Source organism: Excalfactoria chinensis, chromosome 2 (assembly GCF_039878825.1).
Source record: "Excalfactoria chinensis isolate bCotChi1 chromosome 2, bCotChi1.hap2, whole genome shotgun sequence".
NCBI classification, from domain to species: Eukaryota; Metazoa; Chordata; class Aves; order Galliformes; family Phasianidae; genus Excalfactoria; species Excalfactoria chinensis.
Window position 1 is genome coordinate 72467636 of NC_092826.1, and position 15794 is coordinate 72483429.

Below are 15794 nucleotides of genomic sequence, written 5' to 3' on the forward strand. Positions count from 1 at the left end.
CCCACTATGGTTTTGGTTTTATAATTTGCCTGGTAATTTCAATAGGGCCTCTTACTTTATTTGTGTAATGACAAGTATCAATCAATTTACTTACTTTCTCTATTCTCTTAAATAGCATATAAAGCAGAAAAAGCTAGCTTTTAGTCTGAGTTGAAGACAGTACATATTTGAAACAGCTGGAGAACAAATGACCTGTGCTCATATAAAGCACAGCCACACATTCTTTCTTTAAAAACATCACTAGTCAATGAAGATATTTACACATATTCCCAATTATTTGACAGAAGTCATCATGCTTGCTGGATGCAATGATACAATCAGAGGCCTACTCAAATTCTCCACTAATCATTGCATTCACAAATGAAACTATGAACTAAAAACTTTATAAGCTGAGTATCATTTCTGAGATAAACACATTGTAGTTACACAAGGTAATTTATTGGTATCACACTCTCATGAAAAGTGCTTTGCAAGTTATCTATTTTAAGCTCAGCAGCCTGCTTCCCTTATTTGCTGAGTGAAGGAAATTACTGGACTGATATTACAAAAATATTTTAAATGTAGATTTTCAAAATTCAAGTAAGGAAACAGTTAACAGCTATTTTCTATTTATGATGAAAAGTGCCAAGAGGACGGAAAAAAAAACAATGATATGAAGGCCAAAAAAAAAAAAAAGGATAATTCTCAATCAAGAAAACAAACCTGCTCAGTGATAAATGGCCAAAACAGCAGTGAGGAAAATAAAGAAGAGAAGGGATATAACTAAACCAGAATCACATTTTAGATAAATTCTGTCTAACTGCACTGAGAGTGCAGCAGCACATAGGAAGAAACTGATCACACTTAAAGGAATATTACTGCTTCATATAAGCCACTTCTTTATCCTCCTTACAAAATTTCCCCCCACCTCCAATCAAAAGCCTCTTAAAGTTTGGCTTATAAAGTCAACACAGGACTTGTTTCTTCATCACTGCAAGGATGTTTATTGGACTCCTGAGTCCAAATCTCGCATGCTATCAGATTTCCAGTCACTCAGAAGCCGATCTGTCATCTTTACTCTACTTATAAAAAGTTTTATAACCTTTCCATCCTTAACTAAGGTCTGATATCCATTCACTCTGCTTCTGTGCTGGGAAATAAACCAGGAGACACAGGAAACCCCTACACAACCCTCCTGTTTAAAACACTTAGAACTTGTATAGCAAGTACTTTATGCCCAGTACAGCTGCTGGCAGAGAAATTGGCTCCGATCTTACCTCCCACGTCTCCTGCAGTTCAACTGCTTCCGCTGGGTAGTTGTTTATTTCTCTTTTCTTTTCATATCCCTGACCTTTTTTCTAATGTGTTGAGCAGAGTTTGGAGTCAGAGTGATGAATGAGATGAGATGATGAGAATCATAGTGAGGATGCAGCATGCAGGGCTCTTTCCCGGGCAGCATAGTAGCAGACGGAGGAGGGGGGAAGTGAAAATCTGACAGGTTTAGCTTGCTGACAGCCCATGTTTATAGGCTCTGTAAAGAATACAGATGAGACAGAGGAAAGGCAGAGACGACAATGACATAATAAATCTTAGCTACAGTATTTTCAGACCCTAAAAAGTGAAGAAATAAAATTGAGTTTGGGATGTTGTTAATGGCGAAACTGTCACAGAACAGACCTCTTCACTATCTGCTTCTCTGGATGAGATTAATAGATACACTAGACTTCTCTGTACAAATACTTATTCAATCTGCACAGAAAATTGCAGACTCTTTTCCCTTTGACCGCAAAATAATTTAGGTAATGAGTTAGGCATTCCAGCTCCAAAACACAGGGTGATACATCTGCATACTTCTCACCAATACCCCTGACCAAGAGGTGAATTGTTATGCTTCAAAATTCTCTGAAGATAAAAAAATAAAAAAAAATAAAAAAATAAAATAAAGAGAAGGGGTAATAATAATGCCCAGCCTCTATTTTGAAAGAAGGAATCATCTCCTCGGCTGCTTCAAACACTTCAGTTTTTTGACTTTATAAGATCTATGCCAGTTTGTTACCAGTAAGGTTATGGCCACTAGCTTTCACTTGGGAAAAATTCCAAGAAAACTTTCAGTAAATTCCAAGCTGCTAAACAAAGACTTCAGGGTTTATCCTAATACCAGATTTTTGAATGTTCAGGTTTTTCTAAAGTCTAACTCCCAAATATGGTAAAAGTTTCCTTCACTGTTTTGCTGCACTCACAATGAACACGGCTCATCTGATGCAAACTGATAATTCGCTCTGCCTCCAATAGGTTACAACCTGCAGACACAGGCTTTTGCCATGTAACTTAATCCTGCAGAAGCTACAGCTTTCCACCATTCCCATTCATTAAAAACTGCCACCACCAAAAACAACAACAAACACATACAAAAAAAAAATGAACAACACCAAACCTACAAAACTACTATGCATGTATACTTATTACAGGAAAATATTTTTGTTATTTTTAAGTAATTATTTACACACAAAAAGAAAAGACAAAGTAAGAGTTGCCTTCTGCCTAATTACTAGCAGTGATAGAATGAAATTCCTTCCTTGTCAGAAGCTGTAAAGTTTGTATTCCTTTTCAGTCCAGTGTTAGGTATAGAAAATAAAATGATCACCTTCGTGCTCTTTGAAGATCACCTTATTGTTCAGTGTAGTAGAGGGAAGACCTGACTGAACTAAAAGAGAAGTCATTAATTATAATTCAGACCTAAGAAAACACCTGAAACAGGCATGTGTTTTCCTTGGTGTCCTCCCACAGAGACCTATACACTCAGGCCAGCAATCACACTTTCAGTAGCTGATTTGTTAATTTTAAAAAGCTAGCTTGACCTCCAAAATTAAGCTCTCCAGCCTACAGGACTGGTCCAAATCAGAGCAGCTGACCTGTGCATCAGCAAGCAAACAGAGTTTGCTTAATGTTGCGTGAAAGGCAGAATCGTACAGGGCAGAAAGTATTGATTCCCCTAACTGCCCTTAAGACCAATGTATTCTTGTCAAACTGGGGCTGTGTGCTAAATTTAAACAACATAAGATTCATAGAAAGGACAGGTCTTCATGATAACTAAACAACTTCTATATGGCCCAGGAAAAACAAACAAACAAACAAAAACAAAAACAAAAAACAACAACAAACAAACAAAAAACAACAACAAACAAACAAAAAACAACAACAACAACAAAACAAAACACAAGAATAATCACTAACCATTTCTAAGAGCAAGAATAATTCTAATCCTGAACTTAGGACAATGCCTGGGGAACAGTTTCACATTAAGATCTCAAATAATTATTCAGAACTCTAAATAGTCATTAAGCTAACCATGCATCATTTTCATAGCATACATTAGTAGTTTTTAAACTTGCTTATTTCTGAAGGTAAAGTGATTTATCCAATACCTCCTAGAAAGAGGAAGATTAGAAGCTGGAAACTATAGTTTCCAACCTTTTGACCTAATTCTGACATGATGTTGCAGTACATATGCCTGCTACTTTTTACTGCTTGTCCTGAACGATCAAGTGCACCATTAACTGCTGTATGCGTATTACCAACATAATATTTATGCAGAATGTTTCCCAGTCTTTTCAGATAAGCAGTAATAATAAAACAAAAAGGTAATTATTTACAACTAATTATATTTATTGTAATTATTTCCTCTGGCACAGTTTTAAAATGCTACCAGCTCTTATCCCATAAAAATAAGGAGGATATGGAAAAGAAAGCAGTAAAAAAAGGAAATGTAAAAATGAATGTATAAATAGAAATAATAATGAAAATGTACAAAAGAAAAAATAAAAAACAAACAAAAACACTACCACAATTAATTACTGTATGAAGGCTTCCCAGAAAGTTATGCCTCCTATTTTATTATGTTGGCCCATAACATTGGAGGTGGATGTTGGTAATATAGCAGTAGAGGTTGAAACTTCCCACCAGTATTTCATTACATTTTGCTGCCATGCGACAGATAGCAGCAGAGGGGCAGTCTGACAGAATGACACCTGACGCAGAAACATGTATGGAGCAAAGGTGTGGAATTGAATACCTTCATGCGGAAAAAAAAGGGCACCTACTGACATTAATCAATGCCTACTGGACTTTTATGGAGACTAAATAGTGGATGTGAGCATAGCCAGGTGTTGGGTGGTGTGTTTCAGCAGCTCAGCATTGGCATGAAATACAAACCACTCTCCTGGATAGACATGAAGATTTTTACAAGCAAACTCTTGTTCACTGATGGTGAAAAAGCATAGTTAATGGTGGTAACTATGTTGAAAAATAGTGTTTTGTAGCCAAGAATTTGCTCTATTAAATACTGTTATTTTGCTCTTTATAGACATTGTAATTTCCATGGAAATAAATAAAAGACATTTATTTCAGCAATACCTAAGTATGAATCCAGTACTCAGCACAGAACCAACCCTTTATAAGTTCCCTTGAAAGTCTTGCTAATTAATACAGATTTTTCACAGTAGTGACAGTTCAATTTTTCCTGTGTAATCACAACAAAAAATGGACAAATTGACAAACTAAGTTCCAAGTATTTGCTGCCTATTACAAATCTCATAAACATATTGGAATAAGTAGGACTGATACTGTGATTAATTTAGGAATAAGGAGTGACATTTTTACAAATACTCCTGTAGAGTCTTAATTTTAGGTCTTCTGATATGCAAAACTGTGCTAACAGTGGCCTTTAATGTCTCTGCTTGACCTTGCACTACTCTTCGTAAATCACACATTTCTCTGAAATACAAAGCACCTGAAAACAAAGTGGAGTCCACGCAAAGAGATGTGTAAAATATGTTTTCTACCAACTAGTAATTATTTTTGAGAGAATATGCATCTCCCTTGCAAACAAGTAAACAACAAAAAGTACACCTCTGTCATCAAAAATCCTTTTGCATTTTCCCTTCCTTTTCAAAAATTTCTCTCTAGGGGTGTAGCTGAACAGCGAGAAAAAAAAAAAAAAATTGTGGTAGAAGCATAAAGCGTCTGCCTACCCAAAGTCAAGCTGTCATCTCAGCTGGGAATGCTGACATTCAGTGTAGTATTCTGCTAAAGTAGAATGAGTAAGATTGCTGCCTAATGGGACTATCATCAGTGTAGCTATTTCATCACAGACCTGGAGGCTCCTTCTATTCATTCCGAAATAGAAATTTCACTCTTTCCAGACTTTTATATAAATAAACATTTCTTAGTCACTTCTTGATTTTTATCTATTATGTATTCCTATTATACCTTATATATTCGCAGGTACTTCTTCATTTTGTATCTGTCAATTCTGGCTTACTAGGTGGGATTTTAAAACCTAAAATTATAATTATTATTACAAAACTAGGAACTAGGGTGTCTCTGTTCGAGGCTTAGAGTATGTTTTGACTTCAAAATGGAGGATGGCAAAGAATTTTGCATGAATAAAGCTTAGCTGACACAAACTGACACACTATTTTCTTAACACATGGTTAGGTCTTGCGCAGACTAATTTCCTCCTACAGTGCAAAGTTCAGTAAGGTGCAAGATCTACCAAACCTCAGCAGTGAATTAAAGCCTAAAAATTGTTCCTTTTCTTGGTTGCATGATGTAAGGGCACCTTAATCAAATGTAGCATAATTGATGCTAAGATCAAGTTCAGAGTGGAATCAATGGGAATTATATGTCTGTCACAGAGATTCCAGTAATGAAGAGAAATCAAAGGGTTGGTTTGTCCCTATGTCGGCTTATTTACACAACTCACTTGGCATGAAAGAGTAGCAATTGAATCTGGGAACATGATTGCTCTGGGATTTTGTACAGTGATCAAACTCAGTTCCTGTACTATTTCCAGCACTTTTGCAGCATCATTAGAATTCTTCTCTTGTGCAGGCCAAACAGTCTCCCTCATGGGCAGACCAGAAAGGAACCTATGCCAGTTGTGGTGTGACTTGATATTGATCCCTATCTGCATCTCTATTTCTGGATATGCATGCAATTTCTGATTTTTAAACGAGAATTAGGTTGGATGCTAATAAAAGAGCTCCATGGGGAACTTCTTAAGCCCCCTTCTTGCCCTTTTCACAATCAAACAACATAATGTAAATTTAGTTACAACTGAGGATCTAATTATCTAACCAGAGAGGCTTTGTGTCAGAAAATCTATTTTTAGAAAACTGACACTATGTTCAAGTAAGTCAAACATATAGCATGTCATTTTCCCACCCATATTATAATGGACATGGATTTTACTTGGCTAGCAGTTGTTTCTAGATCATGTACAGTTTCATAGTAATATCTGGTCTCCAAACAGGGAGTTAAAAATGCATTCCAGCTAGCTGAGTGTCTAAACAATTGAGCAAAAACTCAAGACAAAGCTAAAACCGTTAGGAATGACAAACTGCATCCTTTACGCACTGATCTCTGAATAGCTTGTAAAAAACCTTAGCAGTGTGAAAGAATGGAATGGTCTAACTCCTTTCTGCTAAAAGATACCCTGAGCTATGGAAGAAAGGCTCCAACTTGTGTGCATGAGGTCTGCAAATTGTTAGACATTCTTTAGTGAGGTTCAGAATTAAACAATTAAAAAGTTGTGCAGTAGGGATCTCATGCTACTGGGAAAAAAAGTTACAGAAAGAATAGAAGTGCATATAAGAATGTACATAGACTTCCTAAGGTATTTCATAGTCTGAGAAGAGTCCTCACTGCTTCCTCATTAATCCCACATGATGCATGATTCATCCAGGGAATAAGATTTAGATATGGAGAAATGCTAGGAGACATCATCACATCTAAAATTTTGGAAATTTTACTTATATTAGAAATTAATGTATCTTCCCCTCGCCCCCCTTCCTCCCCTGAATTCTTGAAGGACAAATGCCAACATTTTTGGATAGGTTGTAGTTTGGAAGAAAATAAAAATTTAATCTTCCAACCTTATTTTAGGAAAGAATTCTAAATTCTCTCTTGGTCATTGTTGGTGGGTGTTTGCTGTTGTTTTGTTTGTTTTTCTTCATACATTTAACAGTTTGATTTATAGAATAAAAATATGTGATAAGAGATATCCATCAGCTTTTGTATTGTCATGTAAGGGGAAGGTATTTTGTTGATGTTTCAACCTCACTGCTAATCCTTGGCATTGCATTCTTAATACCATATTTGATAAAATTATCACACAAAAGAAAAGCTGAGGTATGAAATGTATTTACAGTCTGGATTTTTTACAAAAATCATCAGCTCTCAAAGAAAAAAAAACATAATTTGAATTCAAGTCTTGGGGGAAAAAATAGCGTTACAGCTAATTAAATCAGCTTGAACAATGTAGCAAGATAACAATTGTTTTGAAAAATATGAATTTGGCGTTATCATCTCTCTCAAAATAACATGTTAATGATTCCTCTTATGAACTTCTAGCATATGAAGCTAACTTATAGAGTCTGTTTTCTCCACAACTAAAGACAATTTCAAATACATAAAAAGTAATAGAGTTTGGACAGCAACTTCAGCATTCCTCTCATTCCATCATTTGGTCACTGGCTTTCTAAGTCATTGAAGAATCTGAAGAAAGTAGAATAATCATCATCTAAATGCACAACAATCTTTAAAGTCTCAGTAAGTAAGAACTCACTCAATAGTACTGACTGACTGGGGAAAAAATGATCTATCCCACTACAAATAAGAATGTATCTACATGCTGATGAAAAATAGACATTATCTATGCATGTAATCCATACATATTTATATGAAAAATAACTAACTGTATATAATAGTTACGTTCAATATTTAGTGTATGAATGTATGTATATACACATATACAAGTTCTAGGAAGAACACCTACCAGTTAATATATTAATATAGTAACAAAATCATGTCTAAGTTAGTAAAGATATGCATAAACCCATTAGTAACCTAAATCTGCATTATTGTAGAAACTGTCTTATATAAGGTTAAAATACAGTATGCAGTAGTACAGAACAAATAGAGAAAATCATTTTGAGGCATGACCAGTCTCCTAGTTATTGTAGAGCATAGAGCAAAAATGAGTATAAAGGTAAATAAGAATTTATTATAGAGTTCTTCTCACTGGAGTTTAAATTACAGGTAGCATAAAGAAACAATGACACAAGGTTTTTTTTCCATCTGAAACTGAGTAATTGTAAAATATGCATTACATTACATTACTGAATTTTACTCTATTTTTGAATATATTTACCTAACAAAAGTGGATGGTCTAAATAATTTGGCTAGGTCAAGTAATTTGAAAAGGGGAATTGAACACATGTACTACTTATAGTAAAATCATTCTTTTATATATTTATGTTCAATCATATAGTTATACATTCAAACTTTTTCACTCTGCTCATTTGCCATATTTATAGCTCAGAAGATTAGCAAAACCATTTACCTGTAATAAATGGTATTTTTCCATTGTTTTCCATAACTAACTCCTTTTCTTTGTTACACTTCATGTATAAAAACATGGAAAAAAAAAACAATAGTATACAGCAATTAACAGCTAATACTATAGTAACAAACCTAATATCTGAGCTTCCAGTTGTGAGCCACATTAAAGAGATTCAGCTAAATCCTGAGCAATCTCCTGAAGAAGGACTGCTGTAATTACTAGTTCTAACTTCTTCTGCATCGAGAAATAAAAATCAAATATGCTTAAACTGTGATTTACTGTATCATGAGGATCAGTCCTATTTTGCATGTATTTGAGCACACACACTCAATAATGTGTTGTTGAAAATAACACTAACATTCAAGTCAGAATACGGGAAAGGAAGAATACAAAGGGGCTTTTCTCATTCTTATTCACATACATTAACTTGCAGAAACATATTAAATTTCTTATTACAGCTGGTTTATTCTGTTTCATATAAATATGGTCTATTGTTTCATTTCATTAAAACTAAATGTCTTGAAAGCAAACACCAGTATATTAACCAGTATAATTAAAGTAAGTAAAACAAAATAATTAACATTGTTTGCTCAGTGAAGTAATGTTACTATGTAGCTGGAAAAAGTTTTCTACACATGGGTTTAATAATTAAATGTTTATGTTACAGCTTTATTTCCTGTTTAGAAGTAACTATTCTAACCATTATTTATTTAACAATTTAAGAATTTGCTATGTAACTTACTAATCTTTATGCACATCCAATGCTTCCACTGTCTGGAGACCATTACTAAATGGCATTGCTCTCCAGAAAGCAGCAAAAAAAGACTTAATTATAATGTGTACTTATTATCTGTTCTGTTTTGAATCTGTCTCTTCTATCAATTTCCAAAGCTCCTAATCTATATGGATATAAAGTAAAACTGAAACTATTTCTTCCTACTCACATTTGCTTGTGTATTCTTTAACAATTCAGCCTCCTAACAGTTCAGATAAATACAGTCTACCAGTCTACACAGTCCCACCACAGGCCAATCAGACCACGTGCCTAAACCAACTTTGTCCTGACTGGTTAATCTTGTTGTGGTGTATCACAAAGCAGAAAGTCCTCAAAACATGCAAAAAACCCATTATGAATGATTACTACCTAAACAGAATTTTTCAGTAAATGCCCTTTCCAGTCATAAGTGACTGAATACAAGGAAACCCTTAGGATTTTACAAAAAAAACATTAATTTTGTACATTTTTTCAACTTTCATTGATGGTGTTAAAGAAACTAAAGCATTTTTTTTACTGATTGCACTAAAACAGGAAACAAGCTATCATTTCTGCTCCGTTTGTTACCTGGAATTTGCCACTATAATGTCTCCTGCTGGCCATACAGATGAGAGCAGATCTTATTCTTTCTTGAAATGAAGGAAAAACAGGCATGTGTATGTGTCTTGAAGTCAAGGTGAGATAAAACCCAGGGAGCAGGAAAATAAATAAATAAATAAAATTATATATATATATATATATATATATATATATATATATAAAATTTCTGTGAGTTATAAAAAAGAACAAAAGAGGAAACCTTTGAAAAGAAGAACCATAAATGAAACCATGTGGTGCGGGAACTGAAGGACATAGCTGCAAGGTACACTGACTCCTTCACAATTGCCTGAAATAAGGCTATACGGAATGGGTGGAAAACAGAAACATAGCTCAAATGATTGGTCAAATTTGGCTTCTATAGCACAACAAGGCTCCCAAGTCTATAATCTCATTCTGAAGCTGTGTAATTGATAAACTGTGCTCCTAACCCATGCAATCAAACTTTGAGAAAAATTACTTCTCACTATTAAAGCACTTTCCCCCCTAAGCAATATTTAACTCACACTCAGCTAAAAACAGTACTTTTGGATGTACAGATCTTGCACCATGTCAGAGAATGATTTTACATGAGTAAGCATGATGCATATTTCTGCAGTACCTCTAGAACACTGAAGGATAGATAGCTGTGTGGATAGACAACTAAAAGAAAATAAAAACATGCTGTGTACTGGTATTTACTTTGAGGTCAGGGACTCAGTGAACCTCAAATCAATTAAAATTTGGTGAGCTGTAATGTTCAAACCATCAGCACTTAAATATTCAGGAAAGCGTCTGCATTACAGGAAAGTTATTAACCAGCCACCGCTTGTCAAGTCTGATAAATGGCTACCCCTTTTAGTGTACTAACATACATTACCACTACAGCTATGGTAAAAAGGTATGACCTACAAGGAAGGAAAAAGGGACAGGTGTTCCTTTGTATAAAGTGAGTAAGAAAGAAGTAGCAAACATTCACAAACTTTGCACATTATGGAAATAAACTTAACTATTTTTATGGTCAAGGAAATTAGTGAAGTAAACTAACATTATTTTTAGAATTCTATAAATATTATAGTAGCAGTTCATTCTGACTTCACTGTCTCACACATCCAGTTTTATGATATGTGAAAAAAATGATATAGCTGCATCTTATTAAATTAAATTAGACACCACATGCAGCTTAAGCAGTTCCTGTAATTACTCTGTAATTTCTAAAATACGTATAATAGGAATACACAAATGACATAAAGCTCATTTTTATGTAAACAGAGTAATTAATATAGAAATCTCAAACTCTCTCAACTGTCAAAAACAATATGCTTGCAAACTATAGGAAGGGCTGGCACAGTGCCTTAAAATAGTTCAGAAGAAATTGGGTAATCAGCTTTCAGCATAATAAATATATGCATAAAGCATGCAAATGAATTCAATAAGTATTACATAACAAACACTCTAGGATATGAAGCTATGATTCACTCTTTTTTTTTTTTTTTTTTTTTTTTTTTTTTTTTCCCTCTGGATAATAAAGACTATTTGTGACTGTGCTCATTTGAATTGGAAAAGAGCCATCAATCTTGGTATTAGAATGAAAAACGTGGGAGGCAGCTCCTACCACATCTATCCTTCCTGTACATCAGTGGCCTGTTCTTCATTCATACTCCTACCATACAAATTTCAAACTAGACAAAAAGTTTGAAGACAAAAACTAAAAGAATGAGTTACTGCTGAGTTATTCCATTCCTTCAAAAGCTATAACATCATTGGTCACACCCACTTAGAATTGACTAATGAAATACAAAGCCAAACATCTAGTGTGCATAAGATGATAGATCACAGTAATTTAAAAGGAAATTTGTCTATCAGGGCCAAAGAAACTACAAACATGATAAAGGACACGAGAAATAATATACATACATTGCTCCAGGAGTAATGCCTCCTATTTATTTCTATGATAACTACAACAGTTGCAAAAAGCACAATAAAACTATTTGATAGACTGTCTGTTGCTGAAATGCATCATCTACTACCTCGTATTCAATGTTTATTCTCCATAAACATTCAGAACACCATGATGAATTTTAATGGATGCCATTTTTTTTTCCACATGGAGAAAATGTTACACACCTTTCCGTCATACACACTTTCATTTGTCAGAATGCCCTTTTACTATAATCTGTCTCATGGCAACAAAATGCAATGGAATATTGGTGGAACATTCAACCTCTACTGCCATACCACCAGCATCCACCTCTGATGTTGTAGACCAACATAATAAAACAGGAGGCATTACTTTCAGATATGAAACTCTTTTGGATTTTATATGGTACTGGGTGAACACCAAATATTGTATATCTTTACTTATATAGCCACTACTAGCTATGACAAGTGAAAGGCCACTAATTGTTACTTTGTCAATCATTTTCTTGAGTTATCAAAGAGGTATGGAGATTATCATGCATCTACTCATTTTCTTTGTTAATTTTCAGTATATCCTTCCTAGGACATGTAGAAGTGAACATTTCTGCTTTTTCTTGCATGTGGAATGCTTAGAGGGAAAGAATAACTGATTGAAATAATTTCATATTGATCACCAGAGTCAAGAAAATATTGAGTATTCCTTTATACTCATCTTCTAATATTTCAATAGGGCCCAGAAGCAAAACTCAGAGCAAAAATTATTTATGGGACTTCTTTAGTAATAGCCTCAGGGACATTAAAAAAATAATTGTTTGTATTTGTTCTAAAAATGATTTTTGTTGTCCCATGTAGTTTGTTTAGGAATACATGAGTATGGGGAAAATTTCCTTGAGATACTGCACAGATACCTGTAATTAGGCATAGAGCCACATAATTTTCCACATTTCTATGATGCTTGTATTAATGATAAGTAATCTGTACAGATAAAACTTGTTAATTTTTCTACAAAAGTCTAAATCAGAACGGATTTCTGAAATGTGTAAATTGTACTTTTCAGTTTATTGCTATAATGTGTGCTGTTTTCAGGTAGAAGTCTTTTACAAACCTCTGCCTTACAGTACTGTAGTTGCTGTATTCCTGAAATCTCATAATTATTTTACTTACATTACTGTACTTTACCTATACAAGCATACCCATTCTTCACAAGCACTCCATGTTGCACCAAAAGACTTGTAAAACAATTTTTATAAAAGATAAAAATCACCTTTCTCATGATTTTATACATGTGTAGTATAGAATGCAGGTAAAAATTAAGCAAGCAAAACTCATAAAGAATGTCTTCAGTAGAAGCAAAAACAAATCTAAACAAAAGAACAAGCCAGTACCTTTAATATAATAGCAGAGTTTTCAGAATTCTCGTTGTTCATGAACCAGTCTTAATGCTTAAATAGAGCTTATAATTGCTTTCTTATTTGATCTCCAAATTCAACTAGACACTGTAGACACAGGTTACTAGACACAGGTAAAAAGAAAGAAAAAAAATAATAAAAGCTTATTTCCGTAATCATGCTATCTACTTACCTCATTAAAATGCCAGATAAAGTGAAATGACAGTTTCAAAAATAAGAAAACTACTCAACCTTTGCAATCTGGTGCATGCAATGTAACACTGTTTTCAAGGAGGTTTAAGGTAATAATCTAAAAATAATACCAGCAATTGAATAGCACTTTCTATTTACTGATCTCAAAGAATGGAATTATTATTATACCCATAATTTAGAATGACTGATTTGTCCAAAAAGCAAGAGAAGACAATGGAAGAGTATCCTACTCCAATGTCATATCTAGTGAACATAGGCAACTATCTGTAAAACAAGAAAAGATTTGTTCTAATGCACAAGTGATAATTATCTTAAGGGGAACAGTTTACTTTTATATGAAACTTTGATGGCTTTTACTCTCTCTGATATGCTATTAGACTTACTGTTAGTTGAAATCACTTTTGATTTATTTTTGGCAGATGAAAAATATGTAGAAAGTTGTCAGAAAAGAAAAGAAATTAGCACATGAAAGCACCAGCATGGAAAAGATTGTTTTCTTTCTGAGCAGTCTTTGTTAATTCAGTTCTACCTCACTATAAAGAAATGGTTAAATATTAAGAAAGAATGTTGTCAATACTTGCAGACTACTTAACGAGTATATTATTTACATAAAGATACAAGGCAAATCCCTCAGCCTGCTTTCTACAGCTGTTTTTTTGTTGTTGTTGCTGTTGCTGCTGTTTTTTTTTTTTGTTTGTTTTTTTGTTTGTTTGTTTTTTCTTGTTTTCAAAAAGTGACAATGATTACAGACTGAGATTCTATTCTGTAGTATCAACACATAGTCAAAACATTTCAAGCTCATTGTTCACATTGAGTTGACTTCAAAAACCTATCTTAGAATAAAGTGACGGAAGACTTGCAGAAATACAAGTTAGGGAAAAGGATTACTGCCTCAAGTTATGTTACTTTTGGTAAAAGTTTTGCATAGATATTTACTCGCCTTCTTTTAAAATAAAATGCATCGTGAACTGTTTAATGTAAATTAGTCAGAACTGAGAATGTAAAAGTGTGATTGACTTTCAGTGAAAATCTATAGCCAGGGCTTAAATTTATCTTCTGTTCCATAACAAGAAAGAGTATGTACACAGAACACAGAACCACAGCTGGATTTTAAACTAATGGAAACCTATCAAGGTGTTTTTTGTTTTTCTTCCTTTTTCTCAAACCATTACAAACTCATTTTCTCATAGACAGCCTGAGGCCAAACAAGGTTGCCTGTCAATTTATGGCCAAGTTTATACCTGTAAAGGCCCTGTGAGGCTCTAAGACTCAAAGAAATGTCCATTTCCTTTATTCTCTACTTGGGATTTTGAGACCTGTGCCCTCTGCTGCATTAACGTTTGGAACTCATTAACATGGCAAGACAGAAATTCTAAAGGATGCGCCGTGAGAAGTTACTGTCATTTGGGGATTATAAAAGGTAGGTAGTTTCAGTAAATGTCTCTGTACCATTCATTCTCTGGTACTCTTAGAAGAAAACAGTACAGTACAGAGAAACTAACATGGATTAATATGGGCAATTGCAAGAGTAGAACTAGAGAGTCCTGGTGATCTTCACATCTGTGCCTGGGAAGATCATGGAACAGATCCTTTTGGAAGAGATGTTAAGGTAATACAAGGAGCTCATCCAAAGCAGCCAGCTTGGCTTCACCAAGAGGAGATCATGCCCAAAAAATACAGCAGACTTTTATGTTAGAGTGACAGACAGTGAAATCAAGTGTACCCTCAGCAAGTTTGGCAATGACACTAAGCTGGGCGGTACAGTTGATACAACAAAATGAAATGATGTCATCCAGAGGGAGCTGGACAAGCTTGAGTAGTGGGCCTATCTGAACCTAATAAGGTTCAACAAAGCCAAGAGTAAGGTGTGGCACTTGGGTCAGGACAATCCCACATACGTACACAGACTGAGAGAAGAACCCACTGACTGATTCCCTGCAGAGAAGAACTTGAGTGTCATGGTTAGATGAAAAGCTAGACATTAACCAGTGATGCGCTATTTCAGCCCTGAAGTCCAACTGTATCCTGAGCTGCATCAAAAAAGATGGCCAGCAGGGAGAGAGAAATGATTGGTCCCCTCTACTCTGCCTCATGAGACCCTATCTGGAGTACTGCATTCAGGCAGTGCTAAACAAGAAAGACAAAGAGATGCCATAGCAGTTCCAGAGGAGGGCCAGGATAATGATGAAAGAGTTGGAACACCTTCCCCATGAAGAAAGGCTGAGAACACCGGGCTTGTTCAGCTTGGAGAAGACAATGTTCCAAGGAGACCTCACTATAGCCTTCCAGTACATGAAAGGAGCTTATAAACAGGAGCAAGACTGATTTTTCACACAGCTTGATAGCAACAGGATAAGTGGGAATAGTTTAAAACTTAAAGTGGGGATATTTAGATTAGAAACTAGGAGGAAGTTTTTTAGTCAAAGGGTTGTGACGCACTGGAGTAGGTTCCCCAGGGACATTGTGGATGCCTTAGCCCTGGAGACATTCAAGGATAATTTGCATGGCGCTTCAAGCAGACTGTTTGAATGAATGGCAC

At 34.7% G+C, this 15794-nt stretch overlaps 1 protein-coding gene across 4 annotated transcripts in view; it reads right to left on the reverse strand.

The window, feature by feature from the left end:
• The window catches only part of CDH12 (cadherin 12), a 506510-nt gene that overhangs the window by 275966 nt on the left and 214750 nt on the right, over positions 1 to 15794 (reverse strand). Inside the window, exon 1 of one of the 4 annotated variants that reach the window (XM_072327374.1) lies at positions 1257 to 1412. The exons of the other annotated variants lie outside the window; for them this stretch is intronic. The gene's annotated coding sequence lies outside the window, so the exon portion shown is untranslated. Of the gene's footprint in view, positions 1 to 1256; positions 1413 to 15794 lie in introns of those variants that run through there. 4 annotated transcript variants of the gene reach the window in all.